The following is a 26,482-nucleotide window of genomic DNA, read 5'->3' on the forward strand; positions in this document are numbered from 1 at the left end:
GCTGTACCACGTCTAAGTCCTCTCTTCTCTATGCTGCATGATAGTATTTGTGAGAGGTTTATTTATGTAGTTTCTGACAAGTTTGGAGTCAAGAACTCAGTGTTTATGGAATGCAGCACAACTATTCCTTATTCTTTCAAATCCACTTGAAGCAATTGTCTTATCATCACAGATATGGCACATTACCTTCTGAGCCGCTAAGCTAAGATTTTAAGCCTATTTAGAAAACAGACAAACCGAAGTGAATCAGCTTAATCAGTCCATCCTTAGAAATCAGAAGCATGTTAAATTCTCAGATAGAATCTCACATAAAATCTTAGAAGCACATGTTACAGATTGAATTTGAGGATCACAGCACATTTCATATAGTACTGTATTTTATTTAAAAATGAAAATCTTACATGTATTGAATGTTTATTTCATGTATTAGGTTTTTTTTACCAACAACGAATATGTGTTTAATTTACACAGCAGTCTCTAAGTAAAAGCTATTCTTATTGGCAATGCATATATAAGAAAAAATATACCAAAAGCTTACGTAAACTGATGACTTTCACATAGCAAATAAGAAGCAAAACTAGAATATGGAATCATACTATATTTCCCAGGTTCTAGATACTACCCTCTGTATTACATTGCTACTCTAAAGCAAATGTCCATTCTTAAAATTTATTCTGCATAATTTGATTCCTATTAATTCATAGTATGAAAATGATCCTAGATGTTTCACAAAAATTGTATTTTTTCATGTATATCCTAATTTTTATTAATACCAAAATAGTAAAAATAATTCCAATGTCCCAAGTTGGATTATTTAAATAATAAAAAGTCATATTGTTTTAAATTATGAAGCTGATTAAAGTAAATATTTTAAAGTCATTAAAAAGCTTTGAATACAATGAGAAATGTAAAAAAGACAAAGGTAAACACAAACATAACATATTATGCTTAAGTATATACAAGCCTTAATACATATGCATATGAAATCTTTTTTATAATCAAGTTTCTTACAAGGTAAACATTGCTCATTTTTGGACTGTGGTACTACAACCATTGCTGTCATTTTCTTTTTTATCTTTTTGTGTTTTCAGATTTTCTACAATGAATATATGTTGCTTTTTAAGAGACTATCATTAAATCTTGTAACAAAAATAAGAAGTATGGTTTTCTTCTTTTCCTGTTGGTTGAATTCAGTGAAATAATGACTGTAAGTTTTAAGTTAGCCTGAAAAAATGGCCACTTATTTTGGTTCCAAAGTCCTACATTTTGTAAATGTGTTCTCCTCACCTTCTATACCATGCTATCCCCACAAGGTTGAGTAAACTCACCAGATCTGTGCTTGCACTCCTAATTTATTGATCTCAGCATCTGATTTTATTCTTTTTTTTTAGCAAGTGCTGTAGCAACCAAAGCATTTATAATAGTGTGACTCAGGGTCCAAATCAAATTCAATAACTTTTAAATCAGACCAGGTGCAATGTTCTGTCAAACCTGACCATTATCAACCTTCACAGACCCAACTCCAGTCTGGGGAAATGACGGCTATTGATCACCTCCTCCCTACATGGGAGGCGATTGGACTTCATGAAGTGTACACGGGGAGGAAGTAGTGAAAACACAGCCAAAGTTCCTGACCGGTATTGGATTCTTCGCAACTAATAGGTTCTTTGGGGAATTGTGTTGTTCCCCTTATTCCCACAGCATATTTGTTTCCATTTCAAATGCTGTAAGTAGCTGTGAGGTGTCTCAGAGTTCAGTTCAGTGTGTCTTAGTATGAATACTGAACCTCACTTTCTCAAACACAGAACGGACATACACATGAAGCTGTGTCAAAGAAGACTCAAAAACCGACTTTGTGGTGAAGTTGAAGACTGTCTCCATGTCTGGAACAGGAGCAGAGAATTTGCCTGCATCTCCCCAATCAACTGTAAACCAATAGCATCGATTGCTCCTCTACCAGGCATTGAACTTGAGCTGATGGTGCAAACACTGGACAGGCAGAGCTCTTGCTTCAAGGACCTCTGCACACTTTCTTTGTGTGATCTACAGTCTGGGAATCTTTTCTGCAATTTTTCAAATGATACAGGCAAGGACCTAAACTTATTCCTCCTAAGGCAGTAGTAACTACATGGGGACTTTCAAAAGCTCATGGAAAGATGGAATTAAAAGACAAGTTTAATTTGACATACAGCTTTTCAAATCCATGCATAATTTCTCACAACCTGCATTTCTGTAAAGTTTGTAAAGATCCCTTGTGCATGCACATTCACAAGCACATAGAAACCAAACATTTTGCAATCTGAAGAAATATGGGAAGATCTGCTTTCTCACCTCATTCACTTTCTTTTGTTTGTTCTCCTTGTCTATGCCCCTGCTGCTTTCATTCATGCCCTAGTCATTTTCCCTATTCTGAACTACACAATATGTTCCTAAATACTCAATTTTCCCCAATTGTCCTCTGAAATGAGGATGTCATATTACTCTTGGTAAAATATAAGGATGAAAATCTGTAGAGAAAGTAGTTGAAAAGTGCATTCATAAAGCATCAAACAGAGCTAGCCATCATCTCACATTATTTCCTTATTAACTAGTTTTACAACACATGCATGTTAGGCAAGTATCAAAAACAATACACAGCAAATTAATCCTTTGGTTCTGAAATCTCGTTAAAGGAAATTGTACATACTTGGAAATTTATTCCTTATTCCCTTCTAGCAGATAATGGGCTTTTACCAAGATTTAAATGCAGAATTTATCATAGTATTTGACTGTGATAACATAGGATCATATCATTACCATATACTATTTAGTTTAGTATATGACTATCTATATAGATTATCTTATATTCCCCTCTCCTCTCCAACCTGCCTTCAAAAAATAAGGAAAATAATTATGGGGAAAGAAGGTTAATTGGAAAAAAAATTATGTGCTCCATGTAAGATTATGTTGTATGGCTTTTTCTGACATAGGAAGAGACTCAAGTTCTTGGTCCATCATGATATTGGGTAGCATTAACTGTAAGTTTTGTGCTTCCAAATGACTTTCAGTTTTCCAAAATTTCTTGCGACTCCTAAAGCTTGCCTTCAAACTTGATCCTTTATCTGTTAAATGTGTTAGGTGCACAAGGTTATATTCTTTTTAAACTTTCTTTTTTTAAAAAAGATTTGTTTTATTTAATTGAAAAGCAGAGTTACACAGAGAAGTAGAGCCAGAGAGAGAGAGTTCTCCCATCCTCTGGTTCAAACCCAAAATTACCGCAACAGCCAGAGCTGAACTGATCTGAAGCCAGGAACCAAGAGTTCTTCTGGGTCTCCCACATGGGTGTAGGGGCCCAAGGATTTGGGCCATCTTCCAGTACTTTCCCAGGCCATAGCAGAGAGCTGGATCTGAAGAGGAGCAGCCAGAATGCGAACTGGCATCCATATGGGATGCCTGCACTCCAAGCCAGGGCTTTAATCTGCTGCACCACAGTGCTGGCCCTGCCTTTTTTTTTCCTTCTTTTTTTAAAGATTTATTTATTTATTTGAGAGTCAGAGCTATATATAGAGAGAAGGAGAGGCAGGAAGAGAGAGAGAGAGAGAGAGAGAGGTTCTCCATCTGATGATTCATTCCCCATTGGCTGCAAAAGCTGGAGCCGCACGGATCTGCAGCCAGGAGCCCCCTCAGGCATCCCACGCAGGTGGGTGCAGGGACCCAAGGACCTGGGCCATCTTCCACTGCTTTCCCAGGCCACAGCAGAGAGCTGGATTGGAAGTGGAGCCGCTGAACTGCTGCCAATATGGGATGCTGGCACTGCAGGCAGTGGTTTTATCCATTATGCACCAGCACCGGCTCCTTTTTAAGCTATCTTGTCTCCAACCATTTCTACTTGGTGGCTGTGTACATGCAGAAGACCACATTTTCTTTCTGGCTCTACTCAGTGTCACAGATCCTGTGCTTCCTTTGCTCGCATCCACACTCTCTCCCCTTGACTGAAGCAAATCTCTATAGACCTCTCTGTGAACTCTACCTACTTAGTCTCCCCTTGTCTGCCTTTAACATTCTTTCTCCTCCTCTTCCTCTATATCCTAAATAAGGATGGGGCTAACTTATACCCAAAGCTCCCACTACTTTGCAGAAGACAAATAAAAGTGACATTTTAAAAGACTTTTTTTTCCTTTTAGAATGTAAGCTCCACACGAGCAGAGACCAGATTTGCTATATGCTTTCTTATGCCCAGTAATTGGTAATTGTCCATAAATATTGACGATGGGAGGCACCAAGTGTTGATTGATAAGGATGAGAAATTGATATACCAAATACTGTTTTGTTCCTTGTTTTACTTTGACTTTGTTAAATTGGTAAATACTGAGCCTTTTCGAAAAGTGTCCTAAATATTACACAAAATAAAAATGCAGTGGAAAAAATATATGAGGATGTTCTTGATGAATCTTCCAAAGAGTCATTTAATGATTTGTCACTGGTTAAAGCAAAGATAAATACCAGTATTCATGTATGTTTGTACTTCTACAAGTGTGTGTACACGTTTGCATATGTTCATTGCAAAGAGAATTCAATCTTTTTAATTATTTTGATCATGACTTAAAAAATAAATGTTTTACCAAATATTTTTTCATAATTCATATACATTTGAAGATTATTAAACTGCACAGGAAAACATTACTTTAAGTCATGATCAAAATCATTAAAAAGATTTTATTTCTTTATTTGAGAGGCAGAATCACAGAGAGGGAGAGACGGAGAGAAAGGTCTTCCATCCGCTTGTTCACTCCCCAAATGGCCTCAATGGCCAGAGCTGGGCCGATCCAAACCCAGAGCCAGAGCTTCTTGTGTGTCTCCCATGCAGGTGCAGGGGCCCAAGCACTTGGGCATCTTCTACTGCTTTCCCAGGCCACAGCAGAGAGCTGGATCAGAAGAGGAGCAACTGGGACTAGAACTGGTGCCCATATGGGGTGCCAGTGCCCCAGGCCGAGGATTAACCTACTTTGCCACAACGCAGGCCACAACATTTATTGCTATAGTACAATATATACTACCTTTCTTGAACATTAATTTTATCATTGTTAATAGTAATAAGCTTAATTAAATTAAAACATAGAACTAGTGTGGAGGGCATTTCACATGGTGGTCAAAATGCTGCTTGGGAAACGCACAGCCTGATTTGGTGTTCCTGGGCCTGAGTCCTGGCTCCACTCCAATCCCAGCTTCCTGCTAATGTTCGCCCTGAGAGGCAGCAGGCGGTGTTACAAGCAGTGGGGGCCCTTCTGCTCACCCAGAAGACCCAGAATGAATTGCTGGCTCCTGGCTCTGCTCCGGCCTAGCCTTGCATATGGTAGGCATTTGTGGAGTGAACTAGTGAATAGAAGATCTTTTCCTGCCAATAAATCTTTCTCTGTCTTTTCACTCCTACACTATCAATCTGTCTTTCCAATAAATAAAATAAGTGCATAAGATTTGAAAAAAAAAACTAAATGAACCATAGAAATCATTTAGAAGGCAACAGAAGATGGCACTTCAGCCTGTGCCACCCAAGTGGGAGACCTGGATGGAGTTCCTGGCTCCTGGCTTCAGCCTAACCCAGCCCTGGACGTTGCAATCATTTGAAGAGTGACCTAACAAATGTTCTCTCTCTCTCTCTCTCTCTCTCTCTCTCTCTCTCTCTTTCTCTCCCTCTCTCTCCCTTTATCACCCTTTCAAATAAATAGATAAATCTTTTTAAAAAGAGAGATTTTATTTAAAATAAATCTCTTGTCATTTACTAGGTTAAAATCAGTGGGACAAGGAAAATAATCATTTTGTTGTAAATCTGCTTCAGTCGGTATACAGATGTCTTTTGGTTTATGATGGATTATGTCCTGATGAACTCCTTATATGTTGAAAAGTTTGTAAATCTGTAATATATTCAGCACAGCTAAGCTCTTAAGTGTCATGGATTAGCAACACAGCTGACTGTAGAGTACTGGTTATTTACACCTGAGATCATGTGAGTGACAGGAGACGGCCGTGTCACCAATGCCCAGCCTTGCGGGAAAGCATGAAACTGCGTATCACTAGCCTGGGAAAAGATCAAAGTGCAAAATGCAAAATATGCTTTCTACTTTCAAACTAGCATAAATCTTTAAAAAATGTAAGTAGGGATCCATCTGTAAATTCTTCCTAAAGCTCATGATTGAGTGATACATGTGTGACTCTCCCAGGGGCAGTTCTTTCTCTGCAGGTGCGCAGGGAAGAATCAGTTTTACGGCTGAAAAACATCTGAACTGGGTGATAATGAAGCAGAAGAATTACACAGAGGAACATTTTCTGCAGAGTTTTTGAGATGTTAAATGTTGGTTTGTCTACCTGTGGTAGATAATGAGTACAATTCTTAAATGGCTTATGATTTGTGGGGAAATTACACAAGAAACCATTTTGGTTTAGAACAAGTTTAAGGAGAATAGGAGAAACTCTGTGAGACTGACTGTTGTCAACTGTGAACAAATAGTGTGAACACTTCTGCAGTGTTGCATAGTTAAAGTATGCTAATGCTTCTGCAGTACTGAATGAGTACACTATGTTAATACTCCCATAGTGTTGCAAAGGTGCAATGTGCCAATACTTCTGCAGTGTTGCACAGGTACAGTATGCTAATGCTTCTGCAGTGTTGCACAGGTACAGTATGCTAATGCTTCTGCAGTGTTGCACATGCACAGTAAGCTAATACTTCTGCAGTACTGAATGGGTACACTATGTTAATACTCCCACAGTGTTGCAAAGGTGCAATGTGCCAATACTTTTGGAGTATTGCATAGGTAAAGCATGCTAATGCTTCTGCAGTGTTGCCCAGGTGCAGCATGCTAATACTTCTGCAGTACTGAATAGGTAAATAATACTAATACTTCTGCTGTGGTGTTGCCCAGGTATGGGATGCTGACACTTCCACGGTATTAAATGGGTACAGTATACTAATACTTCTGCAGTGTTGTCAAGGTGTAGTATGCTAATACTTCTTCAGTACTGAATGAGTACACTATGTTAATACTCCCATAGTGTTTCAAAGGTACAATGTGCCAATACTTCTGCAGTGTTGCACAGGTACAGTATGCTAATGCTTCTGCAATACTGAATGAGTACACTATGTTAATACTCCCACAGTGTTGCAAAGGTGCAATGTGCCAATACTTCTGCAGTGTTTCACAGGTACAGTACGCTAATGCTTCTGCAATACTGAATGAGTACACTATGTTAATACTCCCACAGTGTTGCAAAGGTGCAATGTGCCAATACTTTTGCAGCATTGCACAGGTACAGTATGCTAATGCTTCTGCAGTGTTGCACAGGTACAGTATGCTAATGCTTCTGCATTACTGAATGTGTACACTATGTTAATACTCCCACAGTGTTGCAAAGGTGCAATGTGCCAATACTTCTGCAGTGTTGCACAGGTACAGTATGCTAATGCTTCTGCAGTACTGAATGTGTACACTATGTTAATGCTCCCACAGTGATGCAAAGGTGCAATGTGCCAATACTTCTGCAGTGTTGCACAGGTACAGTATGCTAATGCTTCTGCAATACTGAATGAGTACACTATGTTAATACTCCCACAGTGTTGCAAAGGTGCAATGTGCCAATAGTTCTGCAGTGTTGCACAGGTACAGTATGCTAATGCTTCTGCAGTGTTGCACAGGTACAGTATGCTAATGCTTCTGCAGTACTGAATGTGTACACTATGTTAATACTCCCACAGTGTTGCAAAGGTGCAATGTGCCAATACTTCTGCAGCGTTGCACAGGTACAGTATGCCAATACTTCCGCAGTACTGAATGTGTACACTATGTTAATGCTCCCACAGTGTTGCAAAGGTGCAATGTGCCAATACTTCTGCAGTGTTGCATAGGTAAAGCATGCTAATGCTTCTGCAGCATTGCACAGGTACAGTATGCCAATACTTCTGCAGTACTGAATGGGTACACTATGTTAATACTCCCACAGTGTTGCAAAGGCGCAATGTGCCAATACTTCTGCAGTGTTGCACAGGTAAAGCATGCTAATCCTTCTGCAGTGTTGCACAGGCACAGCATGCTAATATTTCTGCAGTACTGAATGGGTACATAATGCTAATACTTCTGCTGTGGTGTTGCCAGGTACGGGATGCTAATACTTATGCAGTGTCCCCCAGGTATAGCATGTTAATACTTCTGCAGCATTGATTGGATACAATATGGTAATACTTCCTCTGTGCTGCAGGGCCCCCTGAAAGTGCCTGCTTCCCTCCTTCTTTCCTTCTTTCCTTCCTTCCTTCCTTCCTTCCTTCCTCCCTCCCTCCCTCCTCCCTCCCTCCCTCCCTTCCTTCCTTCCTTCCTTCCTTCCTTCCTTCCTTCCTTCCTTCCTTCCTTCTTTCCTTTTTTTCCAATCTGTGTGCATTTTTTCCTTCCTTTTGTCTTTTGGCTCTTCCAAGATTTCTAACAATTTGCTGAAGAGGAGTGATATGTGGACAATAGTGCCTGCTTTAGATTTTTGAGTGAAAATGTCAGTCTCTTACCATCACATATGATGTTACCCATGAGGTTTCTACAGATAGCTTTCATCAGATTGAATAAGACCTCTTCCATTCCTTGTGCAATGACAAGTTTGATCATGAATATAAAAAAGAGACACACACAGGGTGAATTCTGAAGTCCAGCAGCTCATGCACTCAAAGACAGGGAGAACAGAGGAAGCATTGGACCCTTGGGGAGAAAAGTGACAGAATTAATGTTGCTGAGGAATCTGGAGGAAATGGGCTAGCAGAGATGGAGTAAGATTAAACATGATTAGGGAATGCTGCGCATGGACCTGGCCTTTTACCTCAGTGAAGGTAGTTATAGTGAGGTGGTTGGAATAGAAATGAGACTTAAGTATCAGAAATTGAGTGGAAGACATTCATGGACAATGGAAGACTCCCATCATATTATTTTTCTGTAAAGGGGAAAGAATAATGGGAAGTTGTCTTGAAAAAGAAATGATGTTAAGGGCAGATTTTATGTTAGCATATGGCCATATGAGTTTGTGTTGAAACATGATCTGAGAAAGTGAAAAAAAGGGAAGGAATGTGGAAAATTGTAGATATAATCCATGAAGAAAGCAATAATGACAAAGATTCAACAGAAAATTGGGTCCTTGAAAGAGCAGGGACAGTCCTTGAGGCTCAATACTTGTGCCAATGTGTTATTCTAAATAAAAACAGGAAGAAATCCTGAAAGAAGTGAGCAGACGGGTATCCAACCAAGAAAAATAATTTTGGGGCAGCTGTCCTCCATGTGTAAAGGTGTGTTATTTAAATCTTTACAGTTCCTGTAGATTCCTTTTTGGTGGAGTCACAGTGGAGATGGAATGGGGAGCAGACTGGAGAGTGCCACAGTACACTTGGTGATTGCCTCTAGGGGGAGGATTTGGTTCTCAAAGGAACTAAAAATCATGCATATCCTTTGTTATGGACTTTCCCTCCCAATTCACTTATTGAAAGTTCTAATCCCTCAACACTTCAGAATGTAGCCTCATTTGGAGAGACCCTCTTTCAGGGAGTAATTGCGTTAAAATGAAGTCACTAGGGTGGACCCCTTATCCATTATGACTGTATACCTTCTTCAAAATGGAAATTTGGGCACAGGTGCATATTCCATGCAAAGGAATTCACAAAATTTAGGAGAGAGGCTGCTTATTACTGGTCTTCCTCTCATAGCCCTCAGAGGAAATCAACCCTGCTGGAACCTTCATCATGACCTTCCAGCCTCCTCTTACGTCACATGCTGCAAGGAAATATTTAACATATTTCAAGAAATAAAATATTTACATTTTCTTATATATATATATATAGAGAGAGAGAGAGAGAGAGAGAGAAATTTATTATAGGGAATTGACTCACATAATTGTGCATGTTAATAAGACCATGGAAAGCTCATGGTATAGTTCAGGCTGAGGCCATAGACCTGAGAACCAAGGGATCCAATTGTGTGCATCTCAGTCCTGGGGCCAGGAGAAGATTCACGTCTTTGCTCATGGGTCATGCAAACATTCAGAATTCTTCTTCCTCTTTTTCCTACTCAGAGTTCCAACAGATTGGATGGTAGCCACCCACACTGGTGGGGTCAACCTGTTTTACTTGAGTCCACTTATGCATCTTACGAGGATTCACCCTAACAGACATAACTAGAAGTTATGTTTAGCCAAATATCCAGGCACCGTGTAATCTAATCAAATTGACAAATGACTTAAACATCACATCATGTGAAAGAGTTTGAAGACCATGGAAAATGCCTGAAATATTTCAGAAGAGAGTGATAGGGAAGGGCATTTGCTGCAGTGATTAATATGCCTCCTGGGATAGCTGTATCCCACATTAGAGTGTTTGGATTCAAGTTCCTGCATGCTTCGAATTACAGCTTCCTGTTAATTCAGCATGGGAGTGGCGGTGGTGATTCAGCTACTTGGATCCTGCCATTCATGTGGGAGACTGAAATGGAGTTTTGTCCTGAATTTGTCCTGGCCCAGTCCTGGCTATTTCGAGTATTCAGGGAGTAAATCAGAGGATGGAAGATCTCTCTTTGTCTATACCTTCTCTCCCTCTCTTTCTCTTTCTCTCCTTCCATTTAAAATAAACATTTGATAAAAATAATAACTGTATAATTTATGATTTACTCCTTATGTAAAAAATGGAGAGAATGTTCAGAAGCAGATGACCATATCAAGTCTGCACCCTGAAAACAAGGTATCAGAGTCCTGAACTATGGTGAATAGTGCTGAAAATAAGTCGATGAGTTCTTGTAGTTAGATAAAAATTTAGTGAAAGTGGTCATTGTCTCGCCAGTCGGTGATACAGCAAATGTGAAAGATTGTTCCAATTCTCCATTCAAGAAATTGTGCTTCCTCGTTCAGAGGTCGGTGCTATTCCTCAGAAGAGGCTGCCCCCGGGTAAATCCACTCCCTGTCTCTACGTTTCCTCAGATTGGCTTTATGACTAGCTCTCAGCAGGGGCTGTAAGCTGATGGGAACTGTGTCACTTCCAGGCTAAGGAATGTATGTGCCTCACTTCTTCCAGACTAAGCATGAGATGTGTGTCACTTCTGTGCCAAGGACTGGGGTGGGTCTGTGTAATTTCCAGGCTAAGGAACTTAACAAATGATTATATCTCCTGCTATTTCTCTTCTATTATGTGGATAAAATTCCAGGGTGATTTTGGAATATTAGGGGTAAATGAAGTCAGCATTCATTCACCCTGGATTCCTGACTCATGGTAAAGCAAATGTAGCTTTGCTTCCTACACTACGAAGTGGAGCAAGACCACTGGCATTGGACAGATACAAGGGTGAAAATGTTACTGAATTAAGCCACTGAAATTCACTTTGAAAAGTGGTAGAATTACCCTAACCATTACAAAAAAATGTGTGCATTAAAGTAAAATGCTTACAAAACAGAAGTTGTCTTAGTGGTCACAAAGAAGATTGTAATCAACTAATATGGACTGGAAAGTGGGTGGCTTTTACATGCAGTGGTAGTGCATTTGATAAAACCCTGCCTGTCAACTTGAAAGGCAACCCATGTGTCTAATGAGGTACAGTTCCAGATAAGGGATTGGAAAGAGTCAAAAGTGATCAAACACCTTTTACTTTCTGCTTTTAGCAAGGCACACAACAAACAATAACAAATGAGCTTAGACAAAACCATTGGGACTTTGAAGTGTTTGAAAATTCCATTTCATTCTGATTCCAACCAAAACAGACAAAAGTAAAAAGGTTGGGACAGCAAATACTCATTAATATTTGGGAGGTATTCCAGGAGATGCAGCCCTGAGTGTGTTCTTCTGTTCCAAGTCCAATTTCAGATAGTCTCAAACAGAAATCAAGTAGAAAGTGATTGGCACAGGGACAAAAAAAAAATCAAGCTTAAAAGTTATATCCTGGGGATGATGCTTAGGTGATGAACCAAAGTTCATACTAAGAGTGAAGAGTATTTTAAATTAGCACTTACTGGCATGAACATAACATTATTTTAGTGGTAAGTGTTTGAAATAAGCATATGCACATGTATACACACACTTTATTTTTAAATTTTTTAATTTATGTAAGGGAAACAAATTTCATGTATTTCATATATACAGACTTAGGAGTGTAGTGATACTTTCCACCCTTCCTTCTTTCCCACCCATATTTCTCCTTCTCTCTTCCTCCCTTTCTTATTTTTTATTTTAGCTTTTACAATGATGTATTTTCAGTTCATTTTATAATCACAAGATTAACCCTCCATTTAGTAAAGAAATCAACAAATAGTATATAGCAAAAAACACTGTTCCTCAAGAGTACAGAAAAGAGCTGTAAACAATAATCAAATCCCAAAATGTCAATTTCATTTGTGCACATTACATTTTTGGAACCCTGTACATTAGTTACCACATATCAGGAAAAACATAAGACATTTGACTTTTGGGTACTTGCTTATTTCATTAAGCATAATGGTTTCCAGTTGCATTCACTTTGTTGCAAAAGACAGTCTTTATGGCTGAGTAGTATTCCATAGTATATAAATACCACATTTTTAAAATCCATTTATCAGTTGATGGGCATCTGGATTGATTCCATAACTTAGCTATTGTGAATTGAGCTGCAATAAACATAGGGGTATACATAACTTTTTCATATGCTGATTTCATTTTGTTTGGGTAAATTCCCAAGAGTGGGATGGCTAGGTCATATGGTAGGTCTATTTTCATGTTTCTGAGGAATTCCCATATTGTCTTCCACAATGGCTATGCTAGTTTACATATCCACCAATAGTGTATTAGGGTACCCTTTCCCCCACATCTTCACTAGCATTTATTGATTTTTGATTTTTGTATGATAACCATCCTGTGAAACCTTACTGAGATTTTTATTTGCATCTCCGTGGTGGCTAGTGAGCCTGAGCATGCTTTCTTGTGTCTGTGGACAATTTAAATTTCATCCTTTGAAAAATGCCTATGCATGCCCTTTGCTCATTTCTTAACAGGATTGTTTATTTTGTTGTTGTTGAGTTTCTTCAGCTGTTTATAGATTCTGGATATTAATCCTTTATCAGGTGCATAATTTGCAGAGGGTTCTGCGCTCATACTTTTCTTTATTGATGCAAAAAGCTTAAAGGCATAGTATCATGAGTAAGTACATTGGAAAAGATGACAGTGTCCCTGTATGTAATTTATTTGTTTAACTTGAGAGTGTGATTATGTTTAAGTTGAAGTCAGGATGGGGTGGTATATTCCTTCTCTTTTCCTGATCCATTCTACAGACATAAATGGATGAAATGGGTGGCTAGGAGAGCATTACAAGCCAGCTTTCTTCGGCCTTTCCTTTATATCCAGCCGTTGGCAAATGAGAATTCCTCTGCTCTCAACATCATGTTTTTCACTGATGACCCAATAGTAAAAGCAGTGTACAAAATATATTGCAAGCAACACATGTGAATGAAGCACTTTTCCTGATCATCCAAGTCTTGGGAGAGAAACAAAGACAGCTAAACAAGATTTCTTTACATGAGTTGCTCTTTAATTACAGGGATAAAGATGGTTTGGGACACTAACTTAGAGACAAGCTTACCTCCTGCAGCAGCCTTTACAGCCAGGGAAGACAGAGAGCATCAGGACAGCAAACGGCTGTGATACATTATCCCTGAACTCCTCTAATGGCTGTGAAGTCACTTGCAAACAACGCTCAGGATACCATTTAACTGAGCCCTCACACCTTTTCTTCATTGTTCGGAGGCACTGGAGTCCATCAAGGTGGATCTGCTGCTGGCAGTTACCATGAGGAAACAGTAGCGTTACATATCACGGTCCTGACTAAGTGAACATGCTGGTTTTAGGCTTTACAGAATCGGGATGAACACAGCACAGGCTCATTAAGCACGACAAGTGAGCACTCGTGTTACTGTGGGCTTCATTACCCTCCTTCATTTGCCTATAATTTAATAGAGGGCCAGATTATTAGACAGTTGTCAAGGAAAACTGAACTTTCTAGGAAGAGGGATTGATTTGATTGAATTACTCATATCACTTGCCTTTGCTTAGGTCAGTTTGAGTAGCTATAATTATGAGAAATGCCATAGATCTATCATTAAAATACACAATATGCAGGATTATGCCAACAATGTGTTGGCAACTTCCTCATGAATGCCTCGGAGAGACTTTGAGCTGATTTCTCCAGTTCTAACTAAAGAAGAGAATATTGTTCCTTTGTTGCTGTTATTCAAAGGCCCTCACTGGAAGTCAGGTAGCAAAGTCCCTTTGGCTTCACAATATCTGAAAACATCAACTCCTGAATCTTCCTTCATTTCCTTCGAAACAGCAAACACTTCCCATCCTGGCTTACAAAGGATGCGGGAGCTTTTGACTCAGAATTCAACAGACGCTAATTGGCTGTCTCACTGTACACATTACAAGGCACTGGGAAATCTGTAAAGATAAATGACAGGATCCTGCCCTAAAGAGGCTAACAGTGCAGCAGCTCTTGTGCAGTTTATGTCTAAGACGATGTAATGAATCTCCAGCAGTTTTTTGTTCCATTAGTTTCACCAGCCAGTTTATTCTTGTTTTCCATTGCTTACTTCGCCTGCTGAGATGACAGTATCACCAAGGGCAGCTCATAAATATATAAACTAAGGCTAGCACATAGAAAGAGGGAAAGAGCATGGCTGTCACCTCCAACAACAATAAAATGCCAGATACAATATAAACCACTATACTTCTTTATGCAAAAAAAAAAAAAAGCTGAGATCACAGTTCCATCAAGAAGGGCAGCCTGCCCCCAGCTTGTGTCATGTAAAGAAGCAATACACAAATGGTCTTGTCCATGACAGTGACCTAGAGCAAGTTAGTAGCCATGTAAGCAGGGAAAAGGAAGGCACCTCAATTTCTTTTTAAATTGTGGAACACTGAGTATTAGCTAGTGTGGGGAGCAATCCGGACTGGACTAAGTTACTGAAATTAACTAATTATTAATTAATTATTCTATGCATCTGCTCTCCCACAATATGGCGCTGGGAGAGAAGTAAACAGCTTCCGCACAGCTGCCTCCAGTTCAGCTAATAAACTGTAGGACTTGCTCCTGATTGGAGAGCAGCGTACTCGGCGTGTGGGCAGCCGAGTTGGGATTGGCGGAGGAGGACTATAAAGGAGGAGAGAGACGGCATGCACCGGGAACATCTATGGGGAACATCTAAGGGAACCCGTGCAGCCCCCGAGAGAGCCGGCCGGCGGTGTGCCGCTCCCCTGCGGAAGTGGGGAATGTGGCCAGGGGGAACTGCCCTTCCACGGAGGTGGAAGGGATAGTAGCCAACCCAGGAAGAACCAGCAGCAAACCCGGGGAAGGCCGAGCAGACGAAAGAACAGCGCAGGGTCCTGTGTCGCTCCTCCGCGAAGAGGGGGAGCGACAAGCTAGAGCGACAACATGCATCCCTTGGGAGCCTCAGATTCAGGCAGAGTTTGGGCTCACTAGCAAGCTCTCAACTCTTGCATAAAAGACAAAATAGAAGTTTTTTGCTATAAATGTCTTAAACTATATACAAGGCAGCAAATGCTCTACAAAGTTAAGCCATAATAAAATAAAGATATATTTTGGGGGCCGGTGTTGTGGCGTAGTGAGTTAAGTTGTTACCTGAGATGCCAGCATCTCATATGGTCACTGGTTTGGACCCTGGCAAATCCATTTCCAATCCAGCTCCCTGCTGATGGGCCTGGGAAAGCAGCAGAAGATGGGGGAATACTTGAGCTGCTTCAGTCCATGTAGGAGACCCAGTCAAAGCCCTGAGCTCCTGGTTTCAGATCAGCCCAGACTGGCCCAACTCTGGTTGTTGCGGCCATTTGATGAGTGAACCAGCAGATGGGAGATCTCTCTCTCTCTCTATTTCTCACTCTCTCAACCCCCTCTCTCTGTCTGTAAATTTTGCCTTTCAAAGAAATAGATTTATCTTTTAAAGAAGAAAAAAATGGATGTATATTGAAAATGCTAAAACTACACAAAAATATCAGGGAAGGAACTTTAACTAGTAAGTCTGCAGTGAAGATAAAATAGAAATATAGAAACAATTCAACTGATCCAACAGCAATGAGAAAAGGAGAAAATGTATTGATTACAGTATTCAACCAAAAGTATTAAGTAGAACGAACACTGAAAAGTGATCTCTGTTAAATATAAGAGTGGGAATAAGAGAGGGAAGAGATGTGCAATTCGGGACATGCTCAAGCTGACTTACCTCAAATGGTAGAGTTAGAAACATACCAGGGGATTCCAATTCAATCCCATCAAGGTGGCATGTACCAATGCCATCTCACTAGTCCCGGTGATCAATTTCTGTTCACAATTGATCATAATGATAGGACTAAGAGCCAAAGGGATCACATAAACAAGAACAGTGTCTGCAAATACTAGCTGATAGAATAAAAAAGGGAGAGAATGATCCAACATGGGAAGTGAGATACACAGCAGACCCATAGAATGGCAGATGTCCTAAACAGCACTCTGGCCTCACAATCAGCCCTTAAGGCATGCGGACCTGGCTGAAAAGCCCATGAGAGTATTTCAGGCATGGAAAGCCAAGACACCGTGGGGGGGGGGGGGGGGAAGAAAAACCTAAATGAAAGATCTCCGCGAGTGAGATCCCAGTGGAAAGAATGGGTCATCAAAGAAGGAGGTACCTTTCTCTGAAGGGAGGAGAGAACTTCCACTTTGACCATGGCCTTGTCTAAATATGATCAGAGTCGGTGAACTCAGGGGGCTTCCATAGCCTTGGCAGCTCATGACAAAAGCCTAGGGTGATTACTGAGGCCATAAACAAGAGTGTCAATTTGTTAAGTCAACAACAGGAGTCACTGTGCACTTACTCCTCATGTAGGATCTTTGTCCTTAGTGTGCTGTACATTGAGATCTAATGCTATAACTAGTACTCAAACAGTATTTTTCACTTTGTGTTTCTGTGTGGGAGCAAACTGTTGAAATCTTTACTTAATGTATGCTAAACTGATCTTCTGTATATAAAGAGAATCGAAAATGAATCTTGATGTGAATGGAAGGGGAGAGGGAGTGGTAAAGGGGAGGGTTGCGGGTGGGAGGGACGTTATGGGGGGAAGCCATTGTAATCCATAAGCTGTACTTTGGAAATTTATATTCATTAAATAAAAGTTAAAAAAATAAAAAGGAGAAAATGAGCCAAAAGCATGGAACAAGTAGCAAGCATCCTGAATAGATAACTGTACACATGATATCTCCAGGCAGAGTCTGATCTTACAAGTTATAATGCTGAAGCAACTGGGCCTCCTTATAAAGAACTACCGCTTTGCACAACCTACAAAATTAACTCAAAATGCATTATTGACCTACACATAAAACCAAAACACAATAATTTTAAAAGGAATAAAACTACAACAAATAAAACCAGGAGCAAATCTTTACAATGCTTATCTAGCTAAGTAGTTTATTTAGACAGCACAACAATGAAATCATTTAAGTTGGAAAATTAAACATTGCAAAATGTAAAACTTTTATACATTGTAAAATCCTGTTAAAATATTTCATGTCTCTCTCACTATCTAACTCTATCTGTCAAGTAAAAAAAGATATTTCAAAGATCATCCATAGACTGAAAGAAAAACACACACACCATATATCTTCTTAAGGACAAATATCCAGAATTTATAAATGATTCAGTATATTCAATAATAACATACGTTTTTAAAACTTGACCAAACATGGAAGCATATGCTTGGTTAAAGAAGGCACAGTGACGGAGAACAAGCATGTGAAAGCACACTCCATGGGGTTGGTCATGCGGAAATGCGAGTTGAAAACAGAATGAGATGATATATAAATGAGGGTTAAAACCACAATGAGATTCTATATTTCTATGTATTGCATCTCTCTATATAATGTATTATATTCTAAATATTTCAATGGCTAAAAAAAGCAAAAAATCTTGCAATACCTCACTTTGCTTCTTGGGACACATTATGGTATATGCACTTCAAAAATTACTTTAAAAAATTGTGGTAAAATGCAGATAGCATGAACTTTAACATCTTTACCATGCTTAAATATCCAGTTCAGGGGTACCACGTGCATTCTTACTGTGCAATCATTACTTCAGTTTCCCCAAACTCTTCATTTTACTGCACCCAAACGCTATACTCCTTAGAAAGCAACTCCTCCTGCTCCCTTCCCCACAGGCCCTGGAAACCACATTCTACTGTAGGAAACACACTGCGTGTTCTGTTGGTAGGAATGTGATTACTCTGGGTGCCTCATCTACATGAAACCACAAAATATTTGTCCTTTGGAGTCTGGCACATTCTACTTAGCACAATGTGTCAAGGTTCTTCCAAGTGATAGCCTGCGTCAAAATGTCCCGCCTCTCACAATCAGGGACTCTTCCTTCCAGCTCGTGCCTCAGGGCTGAGGGTCGGGGATAGTAGCTGTTGCCAAACTGGGAGCTAAAATTGGCCAAAGCACCCACAATCCACCACCCACGCACTCCTGTGGACGTGGCAGATCTTCCGATAGCGTCCAGAGATCCAAAGTAGTTACCCCAGACTGAACCCACCAGTGCAGCTGCTGTCTAGGCAGGACAGCAATTCCTTATTCTTCCTACAGAGTCACCTTTCCAGAATCTTCTTGAATTTAGTATACGTTTTACTTTAAAAAATCAAATTTGGCTTTTTTTATTTTTTCAAAACTATTTTAGTTGTATGAAGGGGACGGATTCCGTGCATTTCATATAAACGGTTTTAAGAGCATAATGATACCACCCACCCTTGCCTCACCCCCCATGCCCACCATCCCTTCTTCTTTTCTTATTTTTCTTCTAATTTTTACAATGCCATACTTTCAATTTACTTTGTAATCATGAGCTTAACCCTTTCAACAATACCAATTCTAACAATTTACCTGAGAGTAATGGGTGTATTCACTCACAAACAGTGCTTATTTTAATTTTGTTTTGTTTGTTTGTTTGTTTGTTTGTTTTGGACAGGCAGAGTTAGACAGTGAGAGAGACAGAGAGAAAGGTCTTCCTTCCGTTGGTTCACCCCGAAATGGCTGCTACAGCCAGCATGCTGCACTGATCCGAAGCCAAGAGCCAGGTGCTTCCTCCTGGTCTCCCATGTGGGTGCAGGGCCCACGCACTTGGGCCATCCTCCACTGCCTTCCCAGGCCACAGCAGAGAGCTGGACTGGAAGAGGGGCAACCGGGACAGATTCTGGCGCCCCAACCGAGACTAGAACCCGGGGTGCTGGTGCCACAAGTGGAGGATTAGCCTAGTGAGCTGCGGTGCTGGCTTAAGTTCTTTTTTTTTTTAATTACCCCAAACTGGAAATAATCCAATTAATATTCAACTGGCGAATGACAAAAGAACAAAGAAGCTCTGAAGATAGGACTGCAGTGCATAGCAGGACCAGGGAGTGTTCAACTAGGCGCTTCACTGACAGCCTGTGGACCAGAGAAGCACCCTCCTCCTCCTTCCTGAGGCCTGGGGTTCCACTCCTGGCAATGAGCTGCCCCCGTGGGGCCCGGACAAGAGGGATCCTGATGAAATCAGCACTCAGCTTTGGAAGCTCTTTGAACCACAAAACAAAAATAGGCTAAAAGGTAATGAAGAAGTGAGTGGAGTCTGGGGACCTGTGGCACCAGGACATTCGTGTAGCAGAGTTAAAGCAACAAAGGGTAGCAGGGCTGAAGGAACATCTGAACGCTACTGGATCAGTGGGGCCTGGATTTGATCAAGGGAAAGCCAGACATCATAAGTGAGCTGAACCAGTCTCAAATAGGATAACCCTAGAGAAATCCATGGCAAACTGCGACTACCACACACTGGAGACAAAGCCCTGGAAGCAGAGAGAAATGACAGAACTGTGACCAAGAGCGCTGGATTGCACAAGGGGGAGAAATCAGAATGCGGCCAGAGAAAGGCTTTACTCTCTGGGACTTGTTGCTCAGTAGATATTCCAGAAAATCTGATTTTGCAGGTTGTGCTCAAAGGGTTCCAGACAACCATAAACAATGAAAGAGAGAGTCTTGTCTGAGTCAGACTTTTGAGCATACTATTTATGAAAATGTGTATTGCAAATACAAAGGGCCCTGTCTTCCCTCCTTTTCTACATCATAGACACTTCTCTACACCTGGCTAACAAAATACCTGGCAAACTTTCTTGGGGAGAGAAGTTTCTTTAGGGAACTAAACCTTCCCACTGTCTCCTTAACTTGTCGTAAGAAAATAAAGCTTTTATGTGAGCAATTTCTGCCTGAGGCTGATTATTTGGTGACTTCTCAAGCAAACGGACCCTTGTGTCTGTTGTTATCAATGGGACATCAAATCAAATCACAGTGGATTTCCAAATCTGAAACCATGGATGTGTGAAGAGGAAATGACATAGCATCTTTCAAATGATGAAAAAAAAGTCAACCATAAATTCTGCTATCAGATGCAACTGCCCTGTGCGAATGAAAGAGAAATAAAGATATTCTCAGATGAGATACAATTAAAATTGCAAAGTAAAACGGAAGTAAGGTTTGCATCATTAGATGCAACTGTATGAAAATCTATAATCTTCTTGACACATCTAATTAAAAAAACAAAGATAAGATGACTGACTAGTAAATACAGCACCAATGATGACTACCTCCATGCATCACATGATCAATGAAACAAGCCAGACTCAAAAGGCTATACCCAGTATGACTGCATTCATATATTGGGATATATTCTGGGATAGCCAGTCCTTAAGGATGGAAGCACATTTGTGGTTGGCTGGGGCTGTGGTGGGAGAAGAGGACTGATAACATCAGGACACAAGAGAGCATTTTGTGACAATGGAAATTTTCCTCGTCTTGATTGCAGCAATAGTTACATGGCTGTATGTGTCCATCAATATTTATAGACTGTAAGTGTGAAATTTATTATACCTTGAGGTCTGAATTTAAAGTACCTCTTTATTTTTTATTACATCAGAATGTTTGGGGTTTCTTATTAAACACTTACCTGGCCTCTTATAGATTGACCATGAAATTACTAAGAACGGATCTTACAGAGTCTCTATTTTGTCACGAAACTTCCAGTAACACTCCTATAAACTCACCTTTTTCTAATTATTTTCCATATCCTTTCTCACTTGCTCTCCTATGCTTACTGACATGATCTGTCTCTATAATGTACTCAGAGTTAATTCATTGCTTATTGTGTGCCAAGGGCTCTGCTTACTACTGGATCTGGATGTGTAAGATGAGTGAACCTTGGTCTCCACTGAGATTGACCTCTCTCCTTCCTTGTCTTGCATGGGCATGTGATAATCTCCAGACACCCAATTTGACCTTGGAAGATCTTGGGATTCTTCTCAAGCTATACCTAATCACAAACCTAGTCATGTGTCTAATCAGAACCTTGTCCTGTCAGTTCTACCCCCTTGACCACTTGGATATGAATTCCCTTTGTGTATTCTCGGTGCTGTCTCCCAGCAGGACGGCCTATCACCTTGATCCTTAGCAGTGTGCAGTTGGGGCTTTGTGTCCCGGCTTACACTGTGTACACTGTTTACCGATAAGATTTCTGGGTACTGCCTTTTTCACTCAAATGACTCTCTAAGCGATTGTGTTCAATGGCCAGCAAGACAAAGTCCCTGTTCTAAATGCTAACAGACGATGAAGTAGGCAAACTGATCCCCTGGGTAAGGGTACTGCCAAAGAGAGCTGCAAGTATTGACAGGCAGAAGAGAAAGGGCTATTTTGTAGAGCCTTGAAGTGACCCCCCACTCGTGGAAGTGAAAACAGGAACCTGAGGGACTTTGTAAAGCTGTGGAGCACTGCTTTGTGCAAAGAGGCAGGTAGCACACGTATCTTGGGCATTTAACCACCAAGCTCACTTAGCAATAAATTCTCCATTTCTGTAAGTTCGTTTAAATTTTTTATGGTGCGTTTACATATGATATTCTTCAAAATGAGTATATAAAGCACACTTCTGAAATTCTTCATTGGGAGTGCATTAATGGCTCTGTGTGAACCATGGAGCGCAAGTTATCATGTCCTTGACTTTTATCAGAAAATGAGCAACTTAGATAACTCCCTTGTTTATTGTTCTGGGTTCCATACTATAATCTTCAGGAGGCTGTGCTGGAAAATCTCCCTGTTCATTATTGTCTCTCCCACTGTACCTTGCACTTACTCTATAACCATTGTGATTTTGGGAGGAATAAAGGTGAAGTCAGCAATCATGGCCTTTGGTGAATTGCCAGGAGTCACACAAAGTTCAAATCAATTTCTGCAGGTTTAAACATCTGCCCATAGCAGAATTCAGAGTGATTTGATGACATCTCATTGGAATATTTAACGATATCTCACTGGGATAAGTTTGGAACTTTCAAAGGTGATGTCCTAGAAGTTAGAAAAACCACCTCTACACATAGCCCAGGTTTGATTTTTAAGCTGTTATTTTGGAGTAATAAGAGGGGGTATTCATTGAGTACTAACTTCTCACTCATTACTATTTTACTTATGCACCTTTATACTCATCAATGTTTACCACAATCATCTGTCATTGAATGACAGTTGGGGAAATGGAGCTATAAGATATTTGGTGAGTTGCGGGGTCATGTGGTTGGTGAAGAGTGGAGCCAGTGACTTTGTTATCTGTTCCTGGATTGTACCAGTCACAGGCACACCACCTGCCAGATATGAGGAAATCAAACTCAGAAATACCTGAAACAGAAGAAAATACATTTTGCCTACTAACTGCATATATGCTAGGTAATCCAGTAGCTGTGATCTTTCTAGTAGATCGTTGCACACAATGATACAGCATGATGAACGTGTCATTGCCATTTCTAACATTTTAAGTTAGGTAGAAAATGAAAGGATTAGCATTTTCTGATGGAATTCCACACCAAATGGAAAGACTAGAGGACTGAATGAATAACTCCATGCAGCAACGTGACTGGGCCACAGGAGACCAACTCTATTCTGATGCTCTCTGTGATGACGTTCATGGATCAGGTTGATGTTTAAATGAAAACAATGAGTAGAGAAGATTGCTTTCCCCAGGGTGGAAGTGCCTTATCCAAACAGTTGAGGACCAGAATTGAGAAACTGGGAGAGGAAACTTGACTTTTGACCCTGTGTCTGATTCTCCTGTCCTGGGGCAGACTTTACACCATCACTGCTCCTGGTTCCTGGGCCTCCAGACTGGGACTGGAATTAACTTCACTAGATTTTGGGGTCTCCAGTGTGCAGATGACAGATTGTAGGACTTGGCCATCATAATTTTGTGAGCCAATTCCTTATAATAAATCGCCCCTCATATGTGTGTGTGAATATATATATATATATGTATATGACACATACATACATATATTCATATCCTATTGGTTCTCTTTGTCTCAACAACCCTTATGGATGCAAAGAACTAGACCAGAGAAGCAACTTAAGATCAGAGTGCTGTGCCCTACTCAGCACAGCCTCATGGCCATTTATGTCACCTTAGAATTAGGCACGGAGGGAAGTCACAACATTAGCAGCAGTGAAGAATCACAGGAAGGTATTGCAAGGCTCTGAGCACCACGGAATCTCAATTGGCGTCTTGCACACCAGAATAAACATATCAAGAAATACACTTTGTATGCAGCTTTACAAGTTCCATCAACAAGATTTCCTCACGTGAACATTGAGGAGCCAAAACTGCTGAGAAGCAAGGACAATGTCTGGTTTTCCTTCTTCACGCATTGTGTCCTCCCTTTGTGATGAACATGTGTGTGCTCACACAAACACACATCACATGCATGGGCACACATGCTCACACAGCACAGGCTTTACATAGAGATGTAAAATATAATGATACAGTGGAATTAGGCATGTGTCTCATAGCTTCAGGGATCCTCAGTCGGGTCCAGTCCTCAGGATAAATTTTGACTTTCAATTTGACAACTTTCACATGTGACAAATTCACTTTAAAGTGCATGCAACTCATGTCTCATGATCATTTTGTATTTGATATTGCCGCTGTTCTATGAAGGCTGAATTGGTCTCACCCATACTGTCATTTAACACATACACACAATTACCATCACTAGAAAATTGTATAGAAGAGACGGTACCTCTCTGTCCCCATACACATTTTTATATACTCTATTAAAATCCCTTACTTTGCCAATTATTTTTCACTGTGCCTGGTTACCCAGGCATCCCTCGTGACACATTGCTGCCAGTAAAGGTCAGTCTACGTGCTGCCAGCCAGCATCAGAGTGACTTCGATCTCATTTTTGTACAGATTCTTCCTGAAGTCCCTATCATTACGCACATTTGGCGGTGGAGCTTCCACTGGGGGCACATTGGGGTTTATGTCACTGCGACAGGTCACTGAAACTTGCTAGTACTTACACTGCCATTAGCCTTGCATTTTGCTTCTACATTGGTTTTAACCTTAATGAAGCCTTGTGCCGGAAAGGTAGACTGGCATAGCAATGAAGAATGACTCATTGCCATCCTCTGTGATCCAGAAAGAGCTGTCAGTGCAGCAGCTCAATCTTCATTGCTTTTTATATCTGAGTGCCAGGTGCATTTTAAATTTCTTTAAAATTCTTTCACTAATCAAGGTTCTATTGCAGCCCCCTCTCCTCCCCTAAATAACAACCTCTTCTTTTTCACTTCCCTTCTATTCAGAGAAAAAATGAACATCTCAAAAAATGTGTATTCGGAATTTTTGTTTTGCTTTCCCAGGAAATCATGAAAAATGTAATTGCACATCAATTGAACACATTCCAGATTAAAGTGATATATTTCTGAAAAAATATTAATTTTATTCCTTAGAAGAAATATAGGAATTAACACAAAAAAATTAAAGTGCATTCAGTTAAGCACTTACGCATTTTAGACATACGCTTATTGACACAGGTGTTCTTTAAAAGGATTTTTTTAAATCAGTTTCTATGGTAACTACTCTAAGAGCAGAAAGAAATAGTTTTAATTCGAATTGGATAGTTTCAACTTGTATCTAGATAATTTAAGTAAATTCTAACAGATATAATCTGTGCGAACACTGTTATTTTATTCAGCCCTTGTTTTTGTTTTGGTGACTCACGTGTGTCTTTTAATGAGTCACACAACGAAGGTGCCGGGTATAGAATTCTAGGTTGAAAGATTCTTTCTCTTCTTTCCAGGACTATCTGAGGTGACAGCCACCCACAGTGTGTAAGGATACACATTTTCTCACACTTGACAACTTAGGATACCACAAATTTGGCAAATCTAGTAAGTAGAAATGTTAACTCCAGCTTAGTCCACTAGTGAAGTTGAAGAACTCCTCTTTAATTATGAGGTACTTTATTTCCTTTAGTATCATTTTCCTGTTTTCATTGTACTGGTTTCTTATTTTAAAAACTAATTTATAATTGCTGTTAACTTTGTCAGTATTTATTTAATATACAAAAATGTAGAAACTATTCCCCATAGGTCCTTTTTCTATCTTCTGACTTCACCTTTCTGTGCATGGAAAAGTATTTTTTAAATGTTTATTTCTTTATTTGACTTGGGGGGGGAGAGAGAGAGAGAGAGAGAGAGAGAGAGAGAGAGAAAGAGAGTTCTCATCCTCTGAGTCACACACCAAATGCTCATAATGCCTGGGGCCAGGCAGGCCTGGCTTCAGGAGTCAGGGATCCCATCTTGGTTACCCATGTGAGTGGCAGAGACCCAATATGTGAGGCACCACCGCTGCCTCTCGTGAGAGGCACTAGTAGGAAGCTGGAATTGGGAGTAAACAGGGACTTCAGTCCAGGCATTCTGATATGCAATATGGGTATACCAAGCAGGGTCTTCACCACTGCACCAAATTCTCATCCCAATTGGAGCTACTTGTGGCGAATACAATCCTTGCCGGTTTGTGTCTGCAGGATTTTTTATGAGGCCTTTCCTTCTTTTTCAACTTCAAAAATGAAAAAGAAATACAAATGCATAGAGTTGCATATAGGTATGTATATACAGTTACACACATATTTAGATTCATTTCTATACCCTGATTTCTTTTCCATCCTTCAGTTAATACAAATCCTACACTGTTACAGCTTCATGAAATGTAAAATGTAAAATATATTTTACTATCTTGGAGGAAAAGCCATTCCTATGTTATTTCCCACAAATAGCCTTGGCTCTCTTTGTGCATTTACTGCACTGTATAAATTTTAGGATCATTTCCCGAAATTCTATTAAAACTCCTGTGAAGCATTGCCTGTGATCACAATGGATTTACAATTAATTTTGGAGACTTTATATTTTTACCATATTGAATCTTCAGTCTATGGCATAGAATCCTAGTAATTCAGAATGCATATACGTCCTTACTTGCACTTCCAATTTTGTTTATAAAAATCTTCCACTGTCTTATGTTTGCCTACTAAGAATTTCATTTCTTATTTTTAATATTTTTCTTTCTTTTGTTTTTTTTTGAGAGGCAGAGTGGACAGTGAGAGAGA

This window comes from Oryctolagus cuniculus, chromosome 5 (assembly GCF_051225735.1).
Source record: "Oryctolagus cuniculus isolate XC-2025 breed Fujian yellow rabbit chromosome 5, ASM5122573v1, whole genome shotgun sequence".
NCBI lineage: Eukaryota > Metazoa > Chordata > Mammalia > Lagomorpha > Leporidae > Oryctolagus > Oryctolagus cuniculus.